Source organism: Haliotis rufescens, unplaced genomic scaffold, assembly GCF_023055435.1.
Source record: "Haliotis rufescens isolate VD_foot unplaced genomic scaffold, xgHalRufe1.0.p SCAF_5, whole genome shotgun sequence".
Classification (NCBI taxonomy): domain Eukaryota; kingdom Metazoa; phylum Mollusca; class Gastropoda; order Lepetellida; family Haliotidae; genus Haliotis; species Haliotis rufescens.
The window spans coordinates 37,180,567-37,193,930 of NW_025964223.1; the positions used below are offsets into that span (position 1 = coordinate 37,180,567).

The window sequence follows — 13,364 nt, forward strand, 5'->3', positions numbered from 1 at the left end:
GATCAGACAACTTCTATAAAGAAATGGCTTCTGAACAATTCTAAATGCATACAACCATTTACCAGTTACACTTACATTGCAGAACAGCTGGAGGGACGAGAGAGCAAGTGAGTTAACCTGCTTTAATGCCACTTTGATCAGTGCTTGGTTTATGGCATGGCATGGCATCTTAATGTTGGAGGTAAGCAAAGAATGATGCAGGTTTAAATTTCAACAGCATGGGTATGGTTCTAACAAACCAAGGACCATAACCAGTGTGAACCTGGGATTTGAACCAACAATCAGCATGATATTGGGATCCTAGCACGCACGCCTAAGGGATGCAACTCTGCACAACAAAGTATATCTCCTTAGATGACCTGGCCACCTGTCCCCACAGAGGCACGTCTAGAACCTAGCATAAACATGATAAATGTGATGCAGATCTTAACATTTACCACTTTGATAGAACCCATAAACATCGGGGATGGTGCTGACAAACCTTGAAACAGTATCCTGATAATCAGGTGGAATTCTATGAATACACAATGCTTTTCAGAAAGTGGTCGAATGTTAACAAATATCATATTTGGGATTACACTTTCTTATGAAAGAACAAATTCTAGTACTTTGGGGGGTTGAGTCCCATCCACTTTCAGAGTGAGGCACCTAATCACCAGCACACAAAGTCTGTGATCTAACCCACTCAGTCACTGGGGCTTCTACAAAATAGCAGTCTGACAACTGGTAATCTAGATAACGTCCTTTGCGTACCCCTTTGACAAGAGTAAATTGGCATGGTGCCCATGACAAGGAAATTGAACACTTGAATATAGAAAACTCCACTGAATCCAAACTCGGCAGTGCTTATTATTAATACATGCAATATGAATTCTTACAAAAGTTTCGTAAAATCAGTTTGACACACATGCGAGTTCACAAGCACCAGTATACAGTTTACATCATCCAGGCGGCATTGTTGACGTCAGTAGAATCATTGTCTCGCTCAGGAAGTACAAGAATTCTGACATTCATTTCGTCATATCAGTACAACACACATGCAAAAGTAAAAATTTACTTATTACTCGTTATTTCTTAATCTTTTTCAGCCCCCCCCCCCCCCCCTTTCAGATAAATGTACTGATCAGGACCACCATCTTCGAAAACCACAATTGTTGAATGATGTCAACTATCTTCAGCTATGACTTCTTTTCTAGTGTGATGTTATTACGACCTTAAGTCACAATAACATTAAAAAAATAACGATATCCAGATGACGTTAACATTTCACTGGTGTGCATGAAGTGATATTTGCACAAGTGCATATACGATTTCTATGAACTCAGTTATTTCCAACTCTATGTGTAATAAGATATAACATGATGAACATTTAACACATTCCCATCATTGTAGTCATACAGCAATGTTGAAGTACTTCCTGCTTGTATAGATATGAATGAGATTGATAACAAGCAGTAGTGAAGTATCTCTCATCTGCTCATATCTCAGTATATGATAAATATGACATAGATAAATAGACAGTGTTTAAATTAAAGCATGAATGCCTCTAGGCCTGGAGAAATATTGGGCTTTGCCATCCCATTTGGGCCATACAAAAACTAGCAACATTCAATCGTGTGCTGCCACAACTTTCTGTTATTAACTTCTCACAGATATTTTATTTCCAAATTGTATTATTTGATACCATTTGGCTTTAGTTATGAGGGCTGGTCAAAAGTTCTAAGCCTAACAAACAAAACAAGCTCTACATTTTCTCTAATGTCAGTTCTTTTCTCCTTAAGATCAGAAAAACTGTCGCACCTAAAGAACAGATATCTTATTCATCTGTAAAAGTTCATGAATAATAGTTTCAATGGATCCATGGCTTAGACCTGCGTCTTCCTCAAGTTCAGCAATGGTAATACATCTATCTGACAGCATAAATTTTTCTATTTTCTTGATTGAATCTTCATTGATGGAAGTAGAGGGACATCCAGACCTAGGGTCATCATCAAGGCTTGTTCTCCCAGCCTTAAACATAGCTGCCCAACGTTTAACAGTGGAATAGATAGGGCACATATCCCCATACACTTGTGACATGCGGTCATGAATTTCTTCGGTAGTACTTTTCTCTAAAGTAAAAAACTTGATGACTGTTCGGTACTCGTTCTTTTCCATTTCTGTGTCCATTGGACCCCTATCACGTTCAACTGGCTGTCACTACAAACAGTACCAACGGCCTCAATAGACCAAATACACTAGCAATGAACTACTCAAACAATGTACTACATTGACTAGTTCACTTTGTTACGGCTCACAGTTGAAACTTAGTCAGGCTTAAAACCTTTTGACCAGCCCTTGTACCTTGTGTTGACAGTGTTAGAAACTAACATATTTAGTCCACTGGTCCTTATAATGACACATAGCACAACCTTCAAAAAGGGCAAATTACTACTAGTCCTTAGGATACCTTTAACTAATGGGCAGTTTGGCATGTACGATAGGACTAGTGCCAATTTCTAATGCTGGACTTGCATGCTAACCTGCTGGCATAATAAAGCCATTAGACGGGCACCCTCATCACACAATGTACAGAAAGACCTCGGTATCAGGTTTGAAGAAGTGTATTTTTTCACATTTTTAGTTTCCAAATAAGATAATATAAATTCATTAATACTTACAATGAAAATGTAATTTTTTCTGAGTAAATTAGCAAAATTCAATATCTACATTTACCCCGGTAGTTAGAAACAAAGAAATTAGAAACAGGCTCTGGAAAATATTTTCCGACAACCAGGCATTCCATGACCATTTCGTATCCTGTTTACCTCACTAAATTCATGCCCTTATTATTAACTTAATTCTCCATGGCAAATGCAAAGAATGAACCAATAATCACAGGTACCTATGCCATCAATCTATGTCTAAATAAATGTATTCAATCAATGTTACATCCACTATGCATGCAATGTAGGGGATCAAAAACTAAACTTACTAAACTTGCAAAATTTTACTTCCTGCCTTATTTTGTGATCACCCAGACAGCATGCAATCTGTGTTACATCAATCAGTCGACCACATATTTGAAAGCCTCAAACTGAATTCCTTATATTTACCTTTGTGACAGAATTTTACCTGACATCTGGGTGTAGTATTGCAAGAAAATGCAAAAGTTGACTTTTTGAACCAAGTTTTTATGCAAACTGATAATGTTAAATGATAATGCAGCCTGTGGTTTATGATGCGTCCGAAGGGCCCACATACTTATCTTAAAAGTGTCACTTATGAAAATAAAGCAACAATTCTGTGTGAAGGCATCCTAGATCTATCCCTATTATTTTTTTGGTCATGATTAGTGCTGCAGTTTTAATTCTAGACTAGACTAGACTAGACTGCTGGTAGGCAGGCCCAGGCTCCTTCACCTGTAAAAGGGGTCACACATGCATTTGCTGAAACATGGCCTGGCTAAAAGTCTGCATCCACGTTGGGTCCAAAGGACCAAGAGAGCTTGTGGTGCTGCCGGAACTGGAGGCACAGTCTACCAATAGGCCGTGATGGGAGGTCAGTGTAGAGTTAAAGCCCAACGGTGCAGCCAAGGGAGAGTTACCTGATGTCGCAGGGAGGTCGAGGCACCAAGAGGTGCAAACATCGTAGATGTGCCAAAGGGTGCTGGCAATGTGGATACGCCAGAAGGCGCAGGTCTAGCAGATGGGCGCTGCTGAGCAGTTGACGCCGGCATAAAAGCTACAATAGGGCTCTGCTTATTTTCAACCACCTCAATAAGATTACCACTATTGACGCCTTGAAATGAACCTTAGTTGACAGAGAATGGATACATATATCATAAATGCCATACTTGTTAAAAGTCATATTTGTTGTAGTTTGACTATCACACAAAATTAGTAAAATCTAAATATTTTTTACATTTGTATACTTATCCTGCATTACCTCTTAATGCATTTACTGCTTACCTTACAACAATAAAAGGGCAGCGCCTAGCCATGGTCTTGCATGAAGTGAAAAGTTGTTTCTCAGATCCCACTTTTTATATGGACCATTGCCGCTGTCATGTGACCTTGATGGAATATCACCTAGCACATTAATGCCTGTCACCCAAGCTTTAACATTTTTTGAGGTTTCTGAAGCCTTTGGGAGAGGGACGATGTGCCAAAACAATGTCCTTAGCTGCCCACTCCGATTAGCCCTTGGCATGTAAAGTCTTTCAAAGACGAACCAAGTGTGCAGATGAAAACTGCCTGGCGTTGGTTGAGGTAGTTTGCCATGAGGGTGGATGAGTAGGTTGGACCACACTGGGAGGGGTAGTGGATCGTCTTCTGCAAGTTTTTTTTTAGGGTCAACGAACCACCTCCTCGCCGGCCACCAATGCGCGAGTCAGGATGTTCCGAGGGATGTGCTGGACTATGAATTTAAGTCCCAGACGATCCACTAGAAGAAAGAAAATGAATGTCTGTTGCAGAAGGGAGTGAGTCCGTTGTCTCTTGAATGCACAGGCACCACATCACCATGCTTTTGTCGGTGGATATTGGAGTTGGGTGGACTGTAGCTGCTCCTGCCAATGTGAGATGGCCAGAATGAACTTTAGATTGTTAAAGTGCCAAACCTGTTGTGCGCCGAACCACAGCCCTGAGGCTGTCTGGCCCTGTAAATGAGCACCCCTGCCAGGTAGTGTCTACAAACAGGTGTAAATTCGGGACTAGCCCGAAAAAGGAGATGCCTCCTAAGATGTTTGACTCTATCATCCACCAGTTGAGAATATCCTCTGTTGAGACCGTAGAATGATATGTGCATACAGGTCTTGGTGACTTGCCACTGACAAGAACGTATGTGGCAGTTGAATAGCGGGTAGCAAATTGTCTACAAGTTCTGTGAAAGTTGAAAAATATTTTAGTAGAGAGCTTCTAGTCGTGTCGTGCTGGACAAGACTTGAAAAATAGTGTTCGCAAGCGAACCACTACCAGCTTCCATGTAAACTGAATAAAAGCACTTGTCAACCTATAGCCAAGGTACGCCGAACACAAATGCTCCCGTTCTTATATCAAGTGATGATAAAGGGAGCAGCCTCATGTATTCTGTGTGTGCCTCGATATTGCGCATGTTGACACCAGCGGTCTGCTGAAGATTGTGAGTCGGTCTCATTCATATACAGCGACAGGCGTCTGACCAAAAGGTTGCAGCATTTCGTACCAGTGAGCATGCCAACCAACCTGGTACAATGACCCTGCACCGCTCCCATTAGGTTAGTTGACCTAATTCTGGTGTTCACAGTCAGAGTTCCTGACCCATGATTTTTTTAATCACCCTGCGCATTAACCTCAAATCCTGTAATGTGCCTGAGGCGAGGTACGAGCTCCATACAACAGACAGTCCAAAGTAAACTGTTCTGTATAGGACATGTGACTTGGCCAGTGCAGGCGAAAATTCATATCCCTGAAATGTGTGACGTCTGGCGCTGACCTGTGTATGACAGATGGGTACCGACAGCATATGACGATTCTGTCCAAGAGGTCTTAAGCTGTCTTCCAGACGCCACATGAAACAAGTTCAACGAGAGTACTAATGCCTCTACGTGGAATTGTTTAGCCAATGTTGAACACACACCGCTATACGGGAGAATTGGTGGGAAAATTTACAGATGAGGCTAGTTGCAGCCGAATTTTGAGGAAAAATCAAACCTCTTTTGTATGCAGAAAACTTTTACCACAGTCCGCAAGTGCTTAGACAATTGTCTTTGGTCTCTATTAGGTATTGTTGTAAAGCCAAGCTGAAGTGATATGAGCCTTGTGGTTTGCCTCTGCACATTCTTTACCTCGAAAGGAAACGTGGTCCTGACCCTCCTTGAGGGATGAGCGTCTTTGCTTATAATTGCCCAACCTGAGTGAACACTGGGAGCAAAACTGAGACGCATGTTTCCAAGGCCCCTCATCCTCAGTGTAATTGGGGACCTTAGCATTAGTGTTCGTGACTTGGTCATTGAACAGTATGCTAGCTGACCATGCTTGACAGAAGAGCCTGTGCTTTTACAGAAATCTCTGTTAGTGCAGCTTGGAAGTGGTTCCTCAAGTGGTCGATCTTTGTTGGAAGTCAAACACAGTCTGAAAATGGTCTAAGTGATTTGGGTTGACCTGTTAAATCTTGATCCATCGCACGGGTTGAAGATGCCAGTGCTGACATAGGTTTTAATATGCGCCTGATTTCTGTTTCATTCAATGCAAATCTGGTGTCTTGGACTTTGAGCTTGGTTGGTCTCGAAGAACCAGTCATCCACTGCAAAACCTCATCAAAAATGTGTGCCTGATCTGCTACAGCTAAGGCATGTTTAGGAAAATAGTCTTTCCTGAATTTTGGCGGCTTTAATGACGGTCTGGTACATAGGCGCAGGCGCTGGGTACAATTGTGACATAGACTGCTGCTACATGGATTGCACAGAATATTGCATCAATTGTTGTTCTGGTAATGTGCCTACGGTCAAGCGTACATCTTCTGCGCTGCAGGGAAGGCAGGCGGTACAGCACAAAGCTGATCATGCGTCACTAACGTAATGGGGTACGCTGGAAGCCCTGAGGCTGATGCAAGCCCTTGTGAAGAGATACCAGTAGGCGTCAGCTGGATAGTGGCCTGAGTCTGCGCTACCCCAGCAGAAGCGGTGTAAGATGCACGAGATGGCGTCACTGGAAGCCATGGATGCATAAAAATTTGAAGAAGGCGCGATACTCACAATAGAAGCCGATATCGTGGAAACTGGAGGAGAGTGAAAGTTGGCAGTCACTATCATGGAGGACATAGCTCCATCCGAAAAGGTTGGGTGATTTAACAGAAGATTATAAGTCGGTTGCGTCCTGCAACTGAGACATCTTCCTCACAACATGATGGTACTGCTGCAAATTATGTTTGTGAGTGATCTGTCTATAAATAGCAAAACTTGATGAAGAAAACTATGGAATTTTTTTTTACCATGACAATTTGTACACTGCGCAGGCATAATTTATGCAAATAGAGAGTTGTGATTAATATGGATTTGCGAGAATGCCTATGATAATTTACATGTTTCGGCCAGCAAGAATTTTACGAGTGTGAAAGTGTATAATATGAACAGCTACAGGTATTTTAAATAAACATAAATATGTCAAAAATACCTAGCTACAAATTGGAAGGTTAACAAATGTAACACAAATTCAAAATGGCAGAAACGAGCCACGTGTGGGAAAAAAAAAACAAGGTTATTTTACATGAAAATCACCCACATATTAATACACAAAACAGTGAGAGTAATATAAAAGGAATACATCACCCATCACAGGTTGAACTTAGTGTGGTAACCGAAGCTAACCGCCTAAAAAAATCCAAAAGTTGAAGAGCCCAGCTGAGACACGACCTAGCTTCTACCCGACATGCAGTAATGTGATAGATCACACGACAGCAGCGATGGTCCATATAAAACTTGCAATCTTCACCCAAGACCATGGCTGGGCACTGTCCTTTATTGTCGAAAGGTAAGCAGTAAATACATTACCAATAAATACATTAAGGAGTAATGCAGAAATAAGTAAACAATTAACAAAATATAACAATATATTACCCCTGGTTAAGAAACAATTTCTGCATCACTGCATCAAAATCACTGCATCAAAATTCTTTGAACTTATATTATCACCGTTAGATGTGGGAGAAAATGTACGTACAACTGATTACTGTTTCGGGATAAACTAAAATGGTAAATATGGTAAATCATGTCTTGTGATGTGTTGTTTGTTTACCTAAACATACTAAAGGGATACAATGTAGTTTTTGACTGACCATAATACCCGGGAAAAAAAAATTCCCCCCAAAAAGTGCATCCCCCAGACTATGCACTCAAGAAAAGAAGTAGCAAAATATATATGGTACATTTCATATGAGATAATATTTTTGACATGAGGAGTAGGTGAAAAATAATAACTCAGAGTATATTTTCTTTTCAAGCCTATATTTCATGTTCATAATTCATTTAACATGTTTAATGTAATTCAATTAACCCATTGATTAGAGGCTGGATGTTTTGGTAACAAGGGAAGTTAAAGCTAAGCTCTGTTGCGCATGCGCCCTAAGCTTGCCACCTATTGTTGGCATCACGCTAGCGGGATACTGATAACATGGGCTTCAGATTACAATTTGAGGATGCACGGCAGAGATAGTTTTAGAAAAACTGCAGCATTTCCTATCCAGGTTATTTAGGTCCGTGTATAATAATAAAAGTTCTATCTGCCATTAAATCACCTTTTATCACTTAATTCTATGGGACACCTACACTTGCCAATGTGAGTGTTGGTCATGGCCTTGATTACTTACATAGGACCCTATCAGGTGGCACAGCAACAGAAGTACATCACACATACTGAGCTATCAGAAGAATCATAAGCTGCTAATACATACATCACTCCTGGGGCAATGAGCCATGACAACTGCCATGAATGTATTTACGAATGTAATTACCCAAAGTGTTTACATTAAAGTTACTGTACTGTGTCATGAACTCAACAGGTGTCAGTGTGCAGATTTACACCAACATTGCATGCTTAGGAGTTGTGACCAATCCATGCCTTGATATGAATGGAGCAGGAGGGCTAGGGGAAGTAATGACATGTTCCAATTCTGCCGGTGACCCTAGGCCAGCAAATGCTAGCGACCCCTCTCCCATCAATCTAACATCCACAGCAATGTCCTACAATGTTGTGACGGCATTAGTTCTGCACAGCCGATTGTGACTCACACACATATATCTACACAGGATATCTACACTTATCCTAGTTGGGCTAGGGCCCACTCCTGGAGGTGGCCAATTACATCCTACATACACATATATGCTGTGTGTCCACATTACATCACTTGTGCATGTTGTGTATTCAGAGAGACGAGCCCACTTGTTACATTGCTACACCCACAACAGCGGATATGCTGACTGTTCACCTCACAATGCTGGTCACTCGAAGTGCAGAACATTATGCAGAAACACACATTGCATATTCACAACGACATGACCTCTTGTCGGTTTGGTCCCACAAATAGAACATAGACACAAAAACAATCTGTTCTCAATTCATATTCAGAATATTCGTTCTTAGTACCAAACTAGAACGTAACTGCTTTTATACCATGTGGGTTGTTCTGTGGGTGATGTGCCAAGGACTGAGTAGTGAGAGCTAAGAGCATAGTAATTGTAGGGCCTACAATATAGTCATTGAGTCATATTAAAAGCCTTGAAGACCTCAGTAGTACCCTGAACATGGTATCCCTTTCTGCATAAGACATCAATTTCATAAATACCAGCAAAACAACTTGATTGAATGTAGTCTGCAATTAACCCCATTTACGTGAAACATTTGATGAAACCTTGGATAACCTGGGTCACTGTTATATAAAGCTACCACTCCAGGTAAATTAGGGTCATTGACACTGCCTTAATGCCAGGGATGGAAATTAACAAAGAACGTCCTAGCTTGAATAGTGATAACACAGAGCAATACCCTGCAAAATGTTTTAAATTCTAGGATACCTTTAACAATACTCAAACTGGTCTGGGCTAACGATCTAGTGCTTATTCCCAACACTGCATGCCAGGGTCAACAAAAAGCAAGGCATTTGTGTTTTCTACCAATTACAGCTACAACTACTCTGAAAGAATGAGGTCTGATAAGGGCCCACTGGTCATGTCAAACATAAAACTATTCAACTTCAGATTACAAGACATGTTCAAAAGGTTGACAAATAGTCTTTGTTTTACTTTTAACCTTACAATTTTAGGCCTTCTGGTATGGTTAAGTACACAAGATGACTAAAATGAGTGTAAAGGGATAATAGTTACAACTTGAAGGGAAAATCTAACCATGAAGATGGTCCATGGCCAAAGATGATTTTTGTACCATACCTGGTAAAATGTTTACATGTGTTTTATCTACATCTCATAACAAAATTAGCCTTGGCCAGACTCAAACAGTAAGAAAATGTTAATTGAACACATATATAAAAATGGGTATTTCAGCCTTCATACACCGTTGTAACAAGCTGAAAAAACATGCAAGTGTTGAAATAAAGTCTTGTTCTCATTCATATGAACACATTTGATAACTACCATATTGTCTATGTATAAAAGTTTTGCTCATGTCTTAAATTATGCAAGTCCTTATCAAACTTTATCAAACACTGATTACTTTTGACAAGAAACATCTCACCTATGTGCTCTAAAAGAACAACAACATAACATAACCCTGTTTGTCTTTTCTGCTAAGGTCTAAAAACATATTTACATAACACATTTCTAATTTTACAAATTGTTGCTAATCCAAAATTGGAGTTGGTACAGAAATGTGAGTAATGTGACAGGTATCTGACATCAGATAGGACTGTCATGAAATGAGGAAGCAGAACTGTTGCTATGGGACATGAGGAGGAGGAAGTCAGTTATTTAACATCAACAGTTCCTGCACCCGACAGAGACAACATTCCTGCTCTGTGAGGGACAACACCCACAATGCTTCTTCTACACCCATGAATCACACCTGTTGTTAATACCGTATGTACTGCAAAATATAACCATGATGACTAACTTGTGCCAGGTCCAAGGAAACTTAACTGAAATCTATTTTCAGCTCAAAACGCTTTCAATGTGCATAAAAACGATCTGACAACAAGGATGTTTAATACATTAAACATTATACATAAACACCTGGTTACATCCTGCAAATAGCAAACAACAAATATAATCTCTTAGTTCTTGTATGTTTGTATTTTCCTTATTTACCTAGGGCTTGATCACATGACTACCCATAAATGAACCAGTCAAGAAGAACATTAGTGTCAATACATGTACTACTGACATATTGCCGTGGAGGCAGAGATAAAAGACTAGCCTGAAACACTCAATGATATAAGTAGGAACACATTATGCTGCAGCAGAGTTATCACCCCCTTGTGGCCAGTGCTAGAAAGACTTTCAGTTATACAGTTTTGCACTAGGGTTATTTTTGTGGAACCTACTTTTTATACCAATGGTTCAAGGAATGATGTATTCCAAACATTACAGCATTCTTCCCGTAATGAACAAAGTATTAACAATCCTACCATAATTGGTAACGTATCCAATTTATGTATTTCTTCCACTGAACAAGATAACAAGGTCCAGTCCCAGACCAATTCTGCGATTTCGCTAATGCATAAGATCTGCAGAAAATTTAACTTACCGCAGAATTGCAAAAAGTTTTTTTACAATTGTACTTTTATCATGTTTACAAAATCACTCAAAACACTAATTCTCATTATTTTCAAGCTTTTCTATTGTATTTTGAACTCAAGTGATGCTAAACATTTAACATGCAATTCAAACATACAAAATATGAATCCTACAATAAAACAAAAATTTAAATAAATAATTCTCACTTTTAAATGTTCTTGTGGTATTATCTGGTTACAGCTAACATTATCTGTTTACATCTAACCATAAATACTATGACACTATGCATATTCATTTGCCAATGAGAACTCTTTATAATGATAGTTTGTGTAATGATTTCGTTTTGGATTTAGATTCTAAGTTTTTATAGCGAGATGTTGCACGCTCACACTGCTGAGACATCTAAAGATTATAATTAGTCTGCTACTAGCCTTATCATATCATTTGGCGGTGTGAAGAGGAAATGGTTGTTTTTACAGCCGAATTTTGTAATTTTATACACCAAATTTTGATAAATTTGATACAGAATTTTTATAAATTTATCATAGAAATCATCTGACACTGAAGGTATACACTGAAATCTCTCCTAGTTTTTCATACAATAAAATATGTTTATAACGAACACGCTTATAACGAACTGACATATTACGAACGTAATTTTTGGTCCTGGCCATTTGCTGTATAGATGTTGCTTATATGCTTATGACGAACTACGGTTATAACGAACTAAAATTAGTAGTCCATTTAAGTATGTTATAACCATAGTTTACTGTATGTAATTGTACTTAATTTCTGACTAAACATGCTAAACTAATAAATCAAAAATCATATTTTCTTAGAACCTTGCTTGTGATGAAATTATACCATGCAGAATTTTAATATGCTAAGTTATATTTTAGTGTAGAAACTGTGTGTAGACACAAGCTGATAAATATGCAACTCAAGAAAGTTATGAAGTTATATTCACAAAAAAACAACACTGATTGATACATTTTATTACTTGCCCGTTAAGAGATCACCCGTTTAATAAATATACAGCTGTATTACACCTTGTGTAATACCAAAGCGCGTGCTTATGTACTGCGGGAACAAGTTCACGCACAAATATTGAAAGCTCTCAGCATCCCTTGGCTTATTCAACGACATTGCGTAAGGAGATGATAGATCACTGAGAGGAGCTGATGCACACTCAATGACCTCAACAACCCAGTTGCTAGGCTGAAGTCACATGGCATTGTTTCCCCCATAGATCTTGCAACAAAATTCCACAAATTACATCATAGGGTATTGTGAAGTGATCATAAACTTTGTGTAGGACCCCATTTCACACGGCGATCATAATATCGTAGCGCAATGACAGTCGTAAGTTTCTGTTAAAGTATATGAGTTACGATAACCATAGCGCTACGATAGCTTTGTCGAACGGATGCCTGAATTCTTAAGGTGGGCCATTGTATGGTATTTAAATAATATGTGTCAAAATTTGACGTGTTTGAAGCATTATTCTGTTAAATTCAACAGAATTATGTTGTGGATTGTGTAGGTGTCAGCCTATTCATACACAACAGTGAAATTCTAAAAAAGGTATAAATAGCAAGTAATAAATAAAATACTACACTAGCTCCTGTGTAATACCAATTTTATGAAACTTGTGAATACTGGTATCTGACCTGGCTATTCAAGTGTTTCATAAAATTGATATTACACGGGAGTTTGTTTAGTATTCTATATGTATGCCGCCTGTGTTGAGCACTGTGTAATGATATTTTGACATGATTTCTAATGAACTTGAGAAAGACTCACCCATCTTCCCGAGGCAAGAGAGTAAACTGACTATACAAGTCCAGTTTCCACCCTTGCCAAACTAGGCTGGTATTATGGAGTTACATTTTGGCTGGACTAACGAGTCTATGCATAGTCCAATCAAAATCACACACTGAAATCGAAATCGTGCAGATTTCGGTCGATTGCAGGATTTGCAAATCATGTACACCGCCAACTCGTTGTCAGCAGATATTTTCCAAATCTGTTCATGTTTTTAATTAAGGTGCTCACGTGATTTGATGCATTTAGCGATGTAAGACCCGTTTTATCACGATATAGATCTTGATTATCGATCAGATCATCCTGACTGGGCGACATAATTTTGTGTGAAGCAAAC

The 13,364-nt window shown here is 39.2% G+C and overlaps 1 protein-coding gene across 1 annotated transcript in view; it reads right to left on the minus strand.

Annotated features, from left to right (window-relative positions):
* LOC124118523 (wiskott-Aldrich syndrome protein family member 2-like) overlaps positions 1–13,364 on the minus strand; it is a 39,022-nt gene that overhangs the window by 18,674 nt on the left and 6,984 nt on the right. The window lies entirely within an intron of this gene.